Below are 16876 nucleotides of genomic sequence, written 5' to 3'. Positions count from 1 at the left end.
AAAGTGTTCGTTTGCACAAATTTGTAGATTGTACTTAGTTTGATAATCCTGACTTCTTTCTTTAAGTAGTCTCTTCATTGGTTTTCCGATTGGATACTGCATTTCGGTTTAGGATATCCACTGGTTGTTCATAGCTTCAGGTTAACTGTATAACTTTCCGGTTTTGGATACATCCTTTGCTTCTTCTTCTAACTGGTTTGATTACTTGACCGGTTGGATTTTGACTGTTCCTGCATAGGAAATTTGTTTTGTTATGTTCTTATTTTAACCGGTCTAATTTATCTAACAATTTCTCCTTTTTTGATTATTTTATTTAAAATATTTAAAATCATGTAAGAAGTAAGAAGTAGGCCGGTTGTTTTAAAATTTTGTTTGGCCGGATTTTTGAAAAAGACTTAGAAAAATTTTGGAAAAAATTTGAGAAAAATTTTGTCTTTGAAAATTTTTTTTATCTTATCAATTTTTCCCTTTTTGATTATTTTATTTAAAATATTCAAAATCATGTAAGAAGTAAGAAGTAGGCCGATTTCCAAAAATACTTTATATATATATATATATAGGAAATTTTGTAACATTGACATAAAGAACAGATAATTGAAAGTCTATTCCCTATTCTTGTTGTTCTTAGTCATATATCTCTTAAGGTATTTAGTCATCGCTCCCTTTCCCGGATTGTAAGGATCGATGCCAAGTCCGGAGGAAGATGCTTGACCGCCCGATGTGCCGGTGAATGGTGAATCCTGTGAATGAACCGATCTGAGTGGGGGCACATTAACACACTGCGCTCTCTTTATTAGCGGTACATCATCGTCATCAACCTATACAACTTCTGGTGAAACCGGGTTGATTGGAGGATCATTGATCGGATCAGCAATGTCAGCCAACAGCTGTTGAGTCCGTTTAACCGTTGTCTTCTTGGTTGCCTTTCTTTTTCTGGTGACCGGTCCGGTTGAGGGAGCAGCCGTATTGGATAGTTGATTTCTTTCCTCTATGTCTTCTACTATCAACTATTGTTGGATTAGCCGAGCCGCGTCCTCATTTTCCTGTACCGCTTGTTCGGTGCGGCATTTTCTACCACTTGAACGTGTTGGGCCAGGGTCGCATCCGCCTGTTCCCTTTCCTTCTGTATCCGCATATTTTCGTTTTCAGCTTCTTGAATTTGTTGGGCCGCGATCTCATTCACTTTCTCAAGTGCTTCGTTAGTCGCTAGCTTGGCCGCAATCATTTCCGCCATCTGTTTAGAGACCGCTTGGAGTGATGCTTCGGTCAGGGCATGCTTTTCTTCAAGCGCTGCCATTCTTTCAAGTATCGATCCGGCCTGGATACCGGATTGAAACATACCCTCTTCAAGACATGCCAACCTCTGATTATGATCCTCTTTAAGAGTCACTAACCTTTGATCCGTCGAACCGAGCCACGGGTCGGTTTAAACAAGACCGTCCTCTAGAGTTGTAGTTCTATGTGTCGTGGAGCTGATTAGCTGGTCGGTTAGGCCGTAATTTTCTTCAACGGCTGTAAGCCGTTGGATCACCGAGTTGAGCATGTCACCGGTAGACTTAACCAACCGTTTTGATTTCTTCGCCCTTTCTCTCATTTTAGTTTGCCACGGGATGATGGCATCTTGACAAAATTTCTCGATGTATCCCTTGACGTGATCCTCAGTCAATACAGGCGACGGTGATTTATTGGTTTGTGAAGACCCGGGCCGATCGGTGAGTGGATTACCCGTTTCGGTTTCAAGTATGTTAACCGTGGATTCCGGTGGAGGAAGGGCATTCTCGGCTTCTTCCAGATTGTGACCGGCATTGGATTTGGATCCTCCATCATCGTCAAGATGAGATCTTGAAAAATGCGAGGCTTCTTGATGACCGGCTTCCGATTCCAACTACGTCATATCATCGGTTAACTCCTGTTCTTTAGCCTTTAACATTTCCAGCACTTTCATATCGAGCTGGTTATTGTCTTCTTCAGGGACATTTTGTTCATGAAGGTGAAGGATGTGGCCGGTGAGTTCTTTCAACCAAGCGTGCGGTTCAACCATCCTTCCTCTTCTGAGAGCGGTGACAACGCTCTTTGTCTTTGTTAGGTCGAACACCGTCTTCTCTATTTCCACCAGTTTTTCTCATTTCTGATGAGCGGGACACTCCGGTAACATGTCGGCATAACTGACTTCCTCTCGTTGGAGAGACCACTGATAGTAAACATCGCTCACAACATGAGCCTGCTCGAAAAGTTGCTCTATTATTTGGGAGACAAGTCATTCTCCCAATTGTTGAATGTCGTCGTTCGTGGTTTCGCGTGCCTCTGGTTGTCTAGTTGGACCGGATTCATTATTAACATTTGTGGCCGGATTTTCATCGACGACCTTCCCCTTTCCTTTGTCTAACCAATTCTGCTAGGTGTCGTTGAAGTTGGTGCGACTAGAGCTAGTTGCGGAGTCCTCCGGATGTGTGTGGAACCGCCTTGCTTCTGGACTGTTCTGTCTCCGGAGCCTTCTTCTTTCTAGGCTGTGATTTCTTAGGTTGAGTGGATGATTGTTTACCGGCTGAGGTCTTCGCTCTTCTCGGTCGAACCGCTGTTCTCAGAAAGTGGGTAGATCTTATTATCTTGCTGGAAAGTATAAGAACACTCGGGCCGGTTTCGATATTGGAGTGGTGCATCAGCTTGCCGAGCAGAACGGTATATCCCCGAGAACGTTTTGAGGTTGGATCTACCATCTCACACAGGTTGGAGAAAACAACTTTGGCCCAGTCAAATTTAATACCTCTAACTAAACCGACCAACATCTCAATCTTCGAGCTTGTTCGGCTGTCGTAGTTTCCTCCTCTTCCTTGGACCGACTTTCAGAGAATTTCACAAAGTGGCCTATATTCCGGTTTTAGGTATGTTTTCTTACCGGAAACCACGATCGGTTGGATAGTGTCCGATACAGCATAGCGAACCGCTAGGAGTACGTCCTCGTTCGTGTCCACGGTGAAGTCACTCCCCTCTGTCGGTAGGCAGAGAGCTTCAGCAACCGATTCCTTTGTAACCTTAAACGGTTTTCCACAAACCGTTGCGGATATGATTTCTTCATTGAGTACGACGATTTGGAAGAACTCCGCGACCGCGTCTTGATACATGACGAACGATCCATTTAGAAAATGTTCCAGACCCGAGGCAGATATGAGTTTCATCACTTGTTTAGCCTCCGTCGAACCGTTGGTTCGAATTTCTTCGAAGTCCACTTAGAAAATGTAGTTGAAGAGTGTAGAATCGCGACCCATTTCGATTAGAAAAGTTTGGATTTGGAAAGATCGAAAGCTTTAAGATTAGTTGATTGCTAGAGAGAGAAAGCAGATTCGCGGAAAAAAAAATAAAAATGCGAATGAGAGTATTTATAGGCAGCGGCCTGGAATGTGAACCGACGCGAGCCGTCACATCGAGAAAAGGCGCCAAGTTTCCCTCCAAAACGTGTTGGCGGTAAGCTTTTGGGCGGCAACCTTTTGGCGGGAGGCCTTTTGGGGGGAAGTTATTAAAGCGGTAAACGATTTAACCGATAATTAATGAAGCGGTAAGCGATTTAATCAGTGAAGAATTTAAACCGATATTTGAAACTTGTAATTTTAAACTGATATTTGATTAAAGAGGAAACAGACATGAGAATGATAGAAACCGATACGAAGATTGGTTTGAAATACACATAAAATGTGAAAATTAAAGTGTAATCATCCTAGAAAGTTTGTCTGTCACCGGTTCTTTGGTGAGGACATTTGAAGGATTCACCGGTATACTCGGTCCAATGTTTGGAATGCAGGCTCGAATGATCCAGCTCAAATGAGGAGCATAGTCGAACCGTTTCTTCGTTTCGACCATAGTCTTCAGGTTGTTAAAGATGACCGATGCCCAGTTGATGGGGGTTGAGCTGCAGATATAAGTCATCATGTCAAAAGTTTTTTTGGAGTAGTTTTGATTGGGGGACTAGCAGATGATCGACCGGTTAACGATCTCATGTAAGAGTTAAATGTGAGGAACAAGTTGGGCTTTAAGGCCGTGATTTTGAACTGGTATGTCAGAGGCGGAGAACAGTTCAGCATAGTCATCAAATGTATTGTCTACCCGTCGTGGAAAGTCCGAAAACCCTTCGTTTGGGAGGTTGAACATCCCGGCGAATCGGTTTTCCGGGAGAACGATGACACTGGTTCTCATAGTGGAGATAATGGCACCGTTATGCAAAAATGCATTGGAGAAGAACTCCAATACTTCTGGAAGAAAGATAGGTCCGGATTCCTCTAGGAAGTCACGGAGGCCGGTGTTAACCAGAGATTCGAAGAGTTCTTCCCTCATATCAACGTACTCAAAGGATAGCACTGAATCAAAGTCGATGCACAAATAGTTTCTGAGGATGGGGTGAGAAATTTTTCATATTTGCTAAGAGAGGTAGAGAGTTAAGATATGTAGAATGTTGTCTTGAAGTGTATTGGAATGAGAGGGAGAGGTTTCTTAAATAGATTTGAAATGAGAGTTAGCGTGAGATCATTTAATGTTAAGATTCTATTTTGTCTCATTAATGCTTTAGAATATTTATGTTTTCAAAAACGTTTTGGGAAGTGGTACTTTTTGACCGGTTACGGAGACCGAGGTTGAGAATCTAGTTGGGAACCAACTAAGTTTGTGTAGTTTCCCATGCAGTTAGAATTCAAAAGTACTCGAATTTCATTAATAGAAAAGGTGAAGTACAACAGACCGAAATGAATACATAACCGATTAGGATAGATAAAAATACAACCGGTGCGTGAAGCAAAATGACCGGTTGTCCGAAGGAGTGATTCATTAATGGCCGGAGGAGGTGAGGTTTCTCTGCTTTTTCTTCCATGCTTTCTCAAACCGCTCATAGAAGGAATCCGCAGAATCCTTGGTCAAAACCTGGGATTAGTTCAGCCCTTCACCCAGACAGAGTGGAACCCCGAGTTCGATGAGTAGAGAGCTGATTTGAGGAATGAAACCGGTGTGTCTGGTATTGATCATCCAGATTAGGTTGTCAAACAGAAACCTAGACTAGTTTACCGGAGTATCGGTTGTTATGGCGGTCATGATGTCAAATGTTGTGCTACAGTAGGTATTGGTGACATCCTTTCCTAGGATGACCTTACTAATGATGTCGTTGAGGAGCTGATATTCGGCCCTCAACGATGATCGTGCACCGTGATCATCAACCGGAGAGTTGGAGCGGTAAAAGTTCAGAGATATTTCGGCTTTCTGTTCAGCCGAAACGAATAAGTCTGTAAGACCTTCCTTGGGAAGGTCGAAGCACCGAGCGAAGTCTCGCTTGGTGAAGTCGAAAATCGTTCCTCTTACCCTTGACTGGATGAGAGTGTCAAAGAATGGAGTGCCGCAAAAAACTCTAGAATTGTGGAAGAATTCGGTCACGGTTTCAGGAAATATGATGTGTTTGTCATCTAGGAAAGATCGAAGACCGATACTTTCCAAAGACTTGATTATTTTGAAGATTTCGTAGTGTTGTGTCCCTTGTGCTGAGGCAAAATCAACTTGAAGAATGTTCTGGAACTAAGACATTTTTTCCTTAGTAAGATGAGATGTTGAGGATGTGAAGATTTGTTTGATATTCATCTAACTTATATATTAGTTGAAGGGTGATATAGGTGAGTAGTATTATCCAGGGGGTAACAGGTAATCTAGTTTATTAGCCATAGGATAAATTTTTTTGCATGAATTATGTATATTTATAGCCTAAGGATGTGAGTCATAGGCCTGGACGGTGAGAGATATCATATCTTCACGTCTTTTGAGGCATGACTGCTTTGTTTTGAAAAGGTATTTTTTAAGAACAGATAAGTCCAAACACAAACAATTGTTCCATTTTTGTTGGGAAGCCAAATATTCCAAAATATATTATATTCAAACCGGTTGGTTTTCAGTCATTGGTCCCGATGCAGTTAATTAGTGTAGGTACTAAGTAATTGGTCGGTTTACTGTAACTGATGGACAAAGCGGTTCTTCAATAAATACGATGGTAAATTCGGTTTCTGACATTTTAGGAAAAACTGCCGGTTTTGTCTGTCCGAACCGTTTTTTCCCTTTAGAGGTTAAAGTTTTAAGAAATGAGTTGATTAATATCGGTTAAACCGAGGATGTTTTTGAAGAAAGAAAACTTAGCTTCCTGTAGGGGCTTTGTGAAGATATCGGCTACTTGTTGATCTGTTGCTACATATTCCAACCAGATATGCTTCTATATGACATGTTCCCAGATGAAATGATGCCTTATGTCGATGTGCTTGGTTCTAGAGTGTAAAACCGGATTATATGTGATTGCTATAGCACTTGTGTTATCACAAAAAATTGGAGACTCTTCGGCGATGACACCAAAGTCCTTTAGTTGCTGTTGAATCCATAGGAGTTGTGAACAACAAATTCCGGCTGCCAGATATTCAGCTTCTGCGGTTGTTATAGAAACCGACGTTTGCTTCTTGCTGTTCCATGAAACAAGCCGATCACCTAAGAATTGGCATGTTCCGCTGGTACTTTTTCTATCAACTTTACATCCTGCATAGTCTGCATCAGAATATCTTGAGAGGTTAAAACTTGAGTCCTTTGGGTACCATAGACCGACTTCAGGTGTTCCCTTTAGATATTTCAAGATTCGTTTAGCTGCTGTATAGTGAGACTGTTTGGGATTAGCCTGAAATCTTCCACACACTCCGACTGTAAATAGTATGTCCGGTCTACTTACTGTCAGGTACAGAAGTGAACCGATGATTCCACGATAAGCTGTCAAGTCTACTCCCTAACCGTCATTGGAGTAGCGGCAGAGGAGCATGTGTCCATCCCAAATTTCTTTAGAAGTTCCTTTGTGTATTTGGGCTGATTGATTAAGTTCCTCCTTCGAGTTGTTTAACCTGAAGACCTAGGAAGAAGCTTAATTCTCCCATCATACTCATTTCAAATTTGTTAGTCATCAGGGTTGAGAATTTATCACACAGCTTAGGATCGGTTGATCCGAAAATGATATCATCTACATATATTTGAACAAATAGAATGTGTCCCTTTTTCTCAAATTTAAATAGGGTTTTATCTATTGAACCTATAGTGAAATCATGATGTATCAGAAATGCGGTTAGTGTATCATACCAAGCTCTAAGAGCTTGTTTTAAACCGTAAAGAGCTTTATTTAGACGATATACATGATTAGTCAGGTCAGCATTTTTAAAACCGGGTGGTTGTTCAACGTATACTTCTTCACGTAAGTCACCATTTAAAAATGCACTTTTAACATCCATTTGGAAAACTTTAAAATTTTTGAAAGCAGCAAAGGCTAGAAAAATTCTAATGGCTTCAATTCTAGCTACATGAGCAAATGATTCTTCAAAATCAATGACTTCTTCCTGTTTGTATCCTTGTGCCACTAATCTAGTTTTGTTCCTCATAACCAAACCGTCTTCATTGAGTTTATTTCTGAATACCCATCTTGTTCCTATGACCGATTGATCTTTCGGTCTACGGACTAGATACCAGACTTTATTACTCTCAAACTGGTTTAACTCTTCTTGTATTGCTAAGATCCAATCCGGATCCACCAATGCTTCATCCACCTTTTTCGGCTCAATCTGGGATATGAAAGCGGAATTAAAGTATTCTTCCAGTTTTTGTCGCCTAGTTTGGATGGGGTGTTGAAGGGTCACCTATAATAAGCTCAGGAGGATGATTTGTGTTCCTTTTGAAATTCGGTTCATGAGTGTCTATCAAATTACTGTTTGTTTGATCAAGGCTAGACATATCGGTAGGCTGATCAATAGTGTCAGACCGACCGATTTCCTTTGTTTGAACCGAGGTGTCAGCTTCCTGTTGTGTGGCAGCTTGATCCGGTTGGGTTTCAACAACACCCATTTGGTCATGGACAAACCGTCTGTAAACCAGAATCTCATCTTCACTATCAGAATGGATATTGTGATTTTTCAATCTATTGTGTAGATCAAAGGATGATGCGGTGTTACTTTCAACCGATTCATCGAATACAACATGAAGAGATTCTTCCACGGTAAAAGTTATAGTATTATATACTCTATATGATTTACTAACCGCCGAGTATCCTAACATTATCCCAATATCGGATTTTGCATCAAAAGTAGATAAGTTGTTTTTGTCATTAATATGAATGTAGCATTTACAACCAAAAATCTTGAGATACCGAATATTAGGAATTCTATCAAAATAAACTTCGTACGGTGTTTTATTGTGAAATTTGTTAATCAAAGACCGGTTTTGTGTATAACATGCAGTACTGATAGCTTCAGCCCAAAAATTTTGAGCAACACCTGAGTCGGCTATCATAGACCTTGCGGCTTCCTTGAGAGTTCGGTTTCTTCTCTCGGCCAGGCCGTTCTGTTGAGGAGTTCTAGCACTAGACAACTCGTGTCTAATGCCGGATTCATCAAGAAATGTATTTAGAGTACTATTTGTAAATTCGGTTCCTCTATCACTCCTAATGCAATTTATGCGTGTTGATTTTTCATTTTGTAAACGCTTAAGCAGTGTAATTAAATTGGATGCGGTTTCACGTTTAGATGCCAAAATGTGACCCATGTATATCTAGAATAATCATCAATAACAACCATAGTGTAAAGCATACCACCTAGGCTAGTGACCTTAACCGGTTCAAATAAATCCATGTGAAGAAGATCTAAACATCGGTTAAACTGAATGTGTCATTTACTCTTAAAGGTTGATTTAGTTTGTTTACCCATTATACATGCTGAGCACACTTTATCCTTATTAAATATTATATCAGGAATTTCTTCAATTAGCTTTTTATCGCAGATATAGTTTAAGGTTTTGAGGTTTAGATGGTTTAGCCTTTTATGCCATAGCCAGGTTTGATCGGTTTTAGGTACCATGCAAACAGGATGTTCCACTTCATTTTTCCAATCTACCTTGTATATATTTCCTAACCTATTTCCAGTTAGTAGTGTGCTACCCTGAGAGTTTTTAACTAAGCATGCATGTCTAAGAAATTCTACAGTATATCCAATATCACACATCTGACTAATACTTAGCAGGTTAAAATGTAGATTTTCAACTAGAAGTACATTGTTAATTGTTAAATTACCATGGACAATCTTACCCTTACTCATAGTTCTACCTCTTGAGTTGTCACGAAAGACTATCATTGCACCGGTTTCTATTTTGATGCCGGTCAGAAGGTTGTTGTTTCCAGTCATGTGTCTGGAGCAGCCGCTGTCCAGGTACCACTCAGAGTTTCCTAGTCGTTCCTTCATAGCCTGCAAAATACACATATTTACAACTATTTGGTACCCACATTTACTTGGGTCCACGGTTGATTAGTCCCTTCGGTATCCAGACTTTAATAAATCAGACAACTTTCCCGGTTATGGTTCTAACTAGTTTTCCGGTGTTTGGCTTGACATCTTTCTGTTGTCATAAGAGTGCCTTATTTTGTGGTGGCTTTTGGTTTATTCTATGTGGTCGTGGATCGGTTTGTTTACCTTTTGGCCGATTGGCTTTCCTTCTCTCAGGATGAAGTCATTTTTCCGAGTTAGTTGGACTTACATATTTTATTTCTTCTTCCGGTTTTGAGTCACTTTGTTCCTCATCGTCTGTTGAAGAACTCTTGACAAATTTTACAAAGGGAAGATTATCTTTTGTGAGTTTCATCTTGTTGGAATGGTTTCGGTTGTCGGATCTGTTGTTTTTGTATCCAAGACCAAATTTGCATTTGGGATGTCTTTTATATTTAGACAACTGGTTCATCATTTCAATGGATCTTTTCCATGCGGCTATTTGATACCTGGTTCATGCATCTTCCTCTTCGGTTAACTCTTGAATTGACTCCTTAAGTTGTTCAGTCTTAGAGGATAGTTCAGGTGCTGCCTCAATTTCTAAGATTTCATCGGGTTGAATACTATCGGTTTCAGGTTCGGACCGGGTTGGTGCTATAGTTTCGGTTCTAAAGTTGAGTCGGGTTGGTACTAAGGTTAATAGATTCTTGTACTCTACTACCATGTAATTTAGTGCATTAACTAATTCATCTTTAGTAAATTCTTCACAAGAAAAATCAGATACATGTTCCTCGTTTGCCATGAGACAAGTGAGTTCATCATCGCTGTCACTGTGAGCCCATAAACTTCCTCCATCATCCGCTATTAGTGCTTTCTGAATTTCCCTCCCTTCACCGGTTTGTGAGTAATTGTTTCTTTGGTTCTGATCATCCGATTTCCGGTCATCCCATCTTGGTTTTCTGCATTCCCACCTGAAATGTCTCAAACAATTGCAATTATAACATGTAACATTAGATTTATCACCGTAGTTATAGTTGTTGTTTGTCGGATGACTTTTCGTCATGAATCTGCCAAACTTTTGTGCAAGCATTGTCATTGCATCCTCAGTGAATTGTTCAGTAGTTTTGATCGGTACAGCAGCTACAGGTTCTATAGATGTGACAAGTGCCTTAGTAGCGGTTGAAGCTGATGCTTCATCTTTGATCCTGGATCTCATTTCAAACTCATATGCCTTCAGATCTTCGAATACATCGTGTAGCTTCATCTTGTTTAGGAAGTTTGATTCTCTCATCACCATTGTCTTTATGTCCCATGCACTCGGAAGAGATCTTAAAGCTTTGATGATTGTTTCCTTGTTATCATACTTCTTTCCAAGAGTTGAGAGCTCATTTATCACATTTGTAAACCGGTCACTGTATTCCCTCATAGTTTCTCTTGGCTTCATCTTGATGTTTTCAAACTTCTGGGTAACCACCATTATCTTGTTTTCCTTGTTTCTTTCATTTCCCACATGAAGTTGAATCACCGTTTCCCATACTTCCTTTGAGGTTTTGCAATCTCTGACCTTACAGAAAGTATTTCTGTCCAAACCATTGAAGATATGGTTTTTGGCGTGATTATCTAGGTTGTTTCTCCTCTTATCCTCAGCTGTCCAATCCTTTCTATCTTTATCGTTCCTTCATACAGGATGAACGACATATTATCATCCATAGTGATTAGGTGCAAGTGCATGCATATCTTCTAGTTGACGAAATCATCACCTTCTAGCATTGGAGGCTTCTCGAAAGTCATGCTTGCTTGCTTCGGGTTGCTTGAGTATTGAAACTAACTGCTCTGAAACCAATGGTTAGGATCTAGATCGCCGATAGGGGACCGGGGTCCGGCCGGTTGACTCTTCTGACAACACTCAACAGTTGGTGTTTAATCCGTTTAGAGATTAACACCGGGTTTCAATACTACACAAACTTTCACAAACCCTTGAAACGAGCTCAAGTGCGGAAGTGGTTTGTTTCAGGTTGAAGCAACACACACAGGATGGGTAGAGATAGGTTTTGGAGAATATCGGTTTGGAGTTTAGAAGGTCGGTTTAAGGTTTAGTGAATCGGTTAGAATGATGTAAGTCAGTTAGAACAGTACAAGTAGGTTAGGAAGTAGAATTGGTAGAAAGTAAAGAACAAGACACAAGTTTTTATGGATGTTCGGAGATAAAACTCTTACGTCACCCCTTCTTCTCAAAACCGCGAGAAATATATTCACTAAGGAATACACAAACACAATACACGATCGAGACTTATTTACTGCTCGATGAACACTCGTACAATTCTCACAGAAATTGTAATCTCACTTTAAATGCACACTTAAACTTTGAAGAGAGATAAACACAACTTGTAACTATTAACTCTTAAAACTTGCAACTGGTAGGACTGCATTTACTCCTCTCCAGCTTCTTCTTTTATAGGTGAAATGTGTCAACGGTCACATTTCTTCAATGGATACCTTCAGGTTAATCCTTGAATCTGATTGGTTGAGCACAGGTTCAGCATTGCATTAATTGCGGTTTAGGCTTCTAAGTCATGGAGCAGACCAACTTCATTTGTCTTTTACTTAATATGGCAACTGCCGGTTGGACGGTGGCCTGTATCTGGAAGACTGCACCTTTGACTTGTACCAAAATGGTAACTGTTTCTTCTGGTAATCTTCTGCAGCCTTCAAAATATCATCAGACTTGTATGGATATGACAATGTCACAGTCTGTTCCTTTGATATCATCTCCTGCAGATACTCAAAGTGTTCGTTTGCACCAATTTATAGATTGTACATAGTTTGATAATTCTAACTTATTTCTTTATGTAGTCTCTTCATCGGTTTTCCGGTTGGATACTGCATTTCTGTTTAGGATGTTCACCGATTGTTCATAGCTTCAGGTTAACCGGATAACTTTCCGGTTTTGGATACATCCTTTGCTTCTTCTTCTAACCGGTTTGATTACTTGACCGGTTGGATTCTTGACCGTTCCTGCATAGGAAATTTGTTTTGTTAAGTTCTTATTTTAACCGGTCTAATTTATCTAACACATCATAATGACTATAACATAAGTTTATTAAATATCAAATACGAGTCATATATCTTGTTTGAAAGTACGAGTTATAATCACCCTCATAGTAATAACTTCAATCCAAATTAAAGAGTTTTTAGTGAAAATCAAATGTTTAAAATAAAACTCTTTTTATTAGAGCTATACTAATAAATCATTGTAATAGTTTATTATTAACATTTGATAAAATAATATACTTAAAAGTATCAAATTCTTGAAAATATTATTAAATTATCCTATTCTTTAAATAAAAGAAGAAGAAAAACCATTAGCCTCAATAATGATAAAAAGTGTGTTGTCCCACATTGTTAGATGAAGTGAAAATAGGGATTTGATATTATTATAAGAAGGGAGTTGGTGATTACAAGAAATTACGAAGCCAAGCACTAAACACAAAGCGAACTATTCTTTCGCCTTTTACTTAAGAATACCGTGTGATCTTTGCAATAAGTGGCATACGCTTATTTTTGTTGGGTTCTCTACCCGGAGCCACCCTAGAATTGAGTTTAAACTTTGAATTTTTCTTATTTATGAAAATTTAATTCATATTATTTATTAATGTATTATTTTGAATTATACTTTAAAAAATTGTAATAAATATAAGTATTTCACTCTTTATCTGGCCTACTCCCTTTTAATTGTAATCCTTCAAAATTGCATATTAATTTTTTACATCATAGTTAATTCTTTTTAAAAATAAATTCTTACATCCTAATAGTTCTATGCATGACAAGGGACCTTATCTTCTCTTGCCCCCGCTCTCGAGAAGATTCAATCATTTAGTTAGAGGAGCGAATGAAAAAGGGACAAAGACCCTACTAACTAGGAGCCACAACATGTCTTTTATTTTTTCCATATTAATAAGTTAGTTAGTTTGAGAAAAAAAATCAACAAATATCATTGTGTGCAAACTACTAAAGTACACAATAAAAACTACACTATTTTCCCTCCGATCGTCGGCGTACGCATCGGAGAGGAAAAAGGGTAAAAAAAATATGGACCATTTCTCAATTTGTGCGTGTCAAGGGACCATGCTATTCTTCTCTGTATCGTTCCAATTTCATCAGATGTCTCCGGAGGGATATAAGCATCTCTCGCTCTCATTCTTAAAAAGACTTCATTCTTTAGTTAGAGAAGCGATGTGGGATCAATTTTAGAAAATGAGTGATCGACTGCTAGAGTGTTTTTCGAGGAACACATGTGTTCTATATAGAGAATGAGGCGACTTGAAAGTATGCCATCGATTTATAGAGTTTTCTTTTGAGGGAATATTGATTTTATGAGAGAAAAAGAATGGGGAGCTACCCCTTATGTCATGTTGATGAGGTGTCCAAGGTTGGAGCTAGGATTTAAAATCTAACCGGGCTAAGTTATTTCCATAAAACCTACTTGGCTAGAATGATAATAATATGAAAAATAAATAAATAAAATATACGCAGTTTACGGTCGTTAGGTCCCTTCAACGACCGGAGAACTCAATAACGGCGGTATTTCTCCCTATCGTTATTGTCATTCGCATGCAAACTGTTTTGAGTTACTCGGGGCTGTACATAGAGCCGCCCTTGAAGGTGTTGATGTCTCTATTAATATAAGTAACATTTGTCATAATGACTATAACTTAATTTTATTAAATATCAAATACGAGTCATATATCTTGTTTGAAAGTATGAATTATAACCACCCTCATAGTAATAACTTCAATCCAATTAAAAGAGTTTTTAGTGAAAATCAAATGTTTAAAATAAAACTCTTTTTATTGGAGCTATACTAATAAATCATTGTAATAGTTTTGATTAACATTTGATAAAATAATATACTTAAAAGTATCAAATTCTTGAAAATATTATTGAATTATTCTATTCTTTAAATAAAAGAAGTAAAATCATTAGCCTCAATAATGACAAAAAAGTGTAAGTGTTGTCCCACATTGTTAGATAAAGTGAAAATAGGGATTCAATATTATTATAAGTGGGAGTTGGTGATTACAGGAAATTATGAAGCCAAACACTGAACACAAAGCTAACTATTCTTTCGTCTTTTACTAAAGAATACCGTGTGTTCTTTGCAATACGTGGCATACGCCTATTTTTGTTGGGTTCTCTAATCGGAGCCACCCTACAATTGAGTTTAAACTTTGAATTTTTCTTATCTAGGAATATTTAATTCATATTATTTATTAATGTATTATTTTGAATTATACTTTAAAAAAATTGTAATAAACAAAAGTATTTCACTCTTTATCTAGCATACTCCCTTTTAATTGTAATCCTTCAAAATTATTTTCGATTAGATGCGCATATTAATTTTTTACTCTCTTCAAAAATAAATTCTTACATCCTAATTGTTCTATGCATGACAAGGGACCTTATCTTCTCTTGCCCCCGCTCTCTGGGTTCTCTAATCGGAGCCACCCTACAATTGAGTTTAAACTTTGAATTTTTCTTATCTACAAACATTTAATTCATATTATTTATTAATGTATTATTTTGAATTATACTTTAAAAAAATTGTAATAAATAAAAGTATTTTATTCTTTATCTAGCATACTCCCTTTTAATTGTAATCCTTCAAAATTATTTTCGATTATATGCGCATATTAATTTTTTACTCTCTTCAAAAATAAATTCTTACATCCTAATTGTTCTATGCATGACAAGGGACCTTATCTTCTCTTGCCCCCGCTCTCGAGAAGACTCAATCATTTAGTTAGAGGAGCGAATGAAAAAGGGACGAAGACCCTACTAACTAGGAGCCACAACATGTCTTTTATTTTTTCCATATTAATAAGTTAGTTAGTTTGAGGGGATAAAATCAACAAATGTCATTGTGTGCAAACTTCTAAAGTACATAACAAAAAACTACACTATTTTCCCTCCGGTCGCCGGCGTACGCATTGGAGAGGAAAAAGGGTAAAAAAAAATTTGGACCATTTCTCGATTTGTGCGTATCAACCTTGCGCAGGGGCCATGCTAATCTTCTCTGTATCGTTCCAATTTTATCGGATGTCCCCGAAGGGACATAATCATCTCTCGCTCTCATTCTTAAAAATACTTCATTCTTGAGTTAGATGAGCGATGTGGAATCAATTTTAGAAAATGAATGGTCAGTTGTTTCTTGTGATCGACTGCTAGAGTGTTTTTCGAGAAACGCATGTGTTCTATATAGAGAATGAGGCTCCTTGAAAGTTTCAAAAAATGTCGATTAAAAGACATTATAGTACCAAAAGTTCGGGACAATGTGAGAAACCAAACTAGGACATATGAGGACATAGAAGGTAATATTAACATTTTAACTATCTTCTCTTTAACAAAAGATTTTTGTTAAAATAGTAAGTTTTTAAAAAACTTTCACAACTTAATTTAGAATATTCAATTAATTACTATATGTACTCATTTTAAACTATCACACAATAGATCATCCTAATGTGAGGAGAGATTTAAGTTTTATTTCGATTTATTTTTTAATTCATTTGTTTATTTTATTTTATTTCTTTACAAAATTTATTTTTTTATTAGAAAAATGCATTAGCTTCTTTCGAAAATTCTACTTTTAAAATATATTTTTATTATCCTAATTATTTGTTTATATACTTTGTTAAACACTATGAATCGATGATTAATTATAAAAGTTTATAAAAGATATTAATATATCCAAAATAAAAAAATGTCTACAATTAAAATATTCTCTTGAATATGATTATAAAAACAACTAGTATGTATTCCGTGCATTTGCACGAGTAATAATATAAAAAATCGTGAAAAAATATTACGGTAAAAATTTTATGGGCGGGTCAACCCATAATTCAATCCAAGTATCCATTTACTCTAACATATATTTAAATTAACCACAGCTATCGACCCGGCAATCCAGACACTTTAAAAATTAAGCATCATTATATATATATATTAATATGTTCTGAATAAAAAAATTCAAGAATAAAGACATTCACATCTCATAAAGAGGATTTGTCTTATTTATTAGTTTTACTGCCAAGAAATTTCATTTAGAAACAACAAACAACACTATATATATGTAAGCTGAAGATCAAATCTCATTGGAAAGATAAAAGACAAACATACATCAATTATAAAATATAAATTCATTTATATTTGTATTTTCTATCCCAAATCAAGTCAACCACATGGAAAAAGGAAATTAACCCACTATTCAACTTTAGTTTGACATGTAGAATAATTCTAACATGTCAAAATTAAAAACAACAGAAACAAAAAGAAACAACAGTTTTCTGACAACAAAACTGATATCACTTTCAGTTACGATATCACTTTAAGTTTTCAGACAACAAATATTTTCTATTGGGGGATGGAATGTAAGTTAAGATATCACTTTAAGTTTCCCAGCTTCAACTTCTTCTTGTTCTTTCTGCTGTTGAAGGATAAGGCCATCTTGGGTTGCGGCAGGGTCCAGATCCTAACAGCATTCTAGCAGATCATCAGTCCTTTCTCCATCTCTAAACGGTGAGAGTTTT

The 16876-nt window shown here is 37.5% G+C and overlaps 3 non-coding genes and 1 pseudogene across 3 annotated transcripts; 2 read left to right on the top strand and 2 right to left on the bottom strand.

The window, feature by feature from the left end:
• The first annotated feature begins 12764 nt into the window (after positions 1-12764).
• LOC124922942 lies at positions 12765-12879 on the top strand. The gene has a single exon (XR_007097988.1). It is a non-coding gene; the product is annotated as a U5 spliceosomal RNA (small nuclear RNA).
• Positions 12880-13376: 497 nt separating this feature from the next.
• LOC124923055 lies at positions 13377-13470 on the bottom strand (annotated as a pseudogene).
• A 915-nt stretch (positions 13471-14385) lies between these two features.
• LOC124922916 lies at positions 14386-14500 on the top strand. The gene has a single exon (XR_007097964.1). It is a non-coding gene; the product is annotated as a U5 spliceosomal RNA (small nuclear RNA).
• Positions 14501-15302: 802 nt separating this feature from the next.
• Positions 15303-15405, bottom strand: LOC124923002. The gene has a single exon (XR_007098044.1). It is a non-coding gene; the product is annotated as a U6 spliceosomal RNA (small nuclear RNA).
• Between the last annotated feature and the right edge of the window lie 1471 nt (positions 15406-16876).

The sequence above is a fragment of the Impatiens glandulifera genome, chromosome 1 (assembly GCF_907164915.1).
Source record: "Impatiens glandulifera chromosome 1, dImpGla2.1, whole genome shotgun sequence".
Taxonomy (NCBI): Eukaryota; Viridiplantae; Streptophyta; class Magnoliopsida; order Ericales; family Balsaminaceae; genus Impatiens; species Impatiens glandulifera.
Note: the sequence above shows the minus strand (reverse complement) of the source record. Positions and strands in the feature narration are given on the sequence as shown.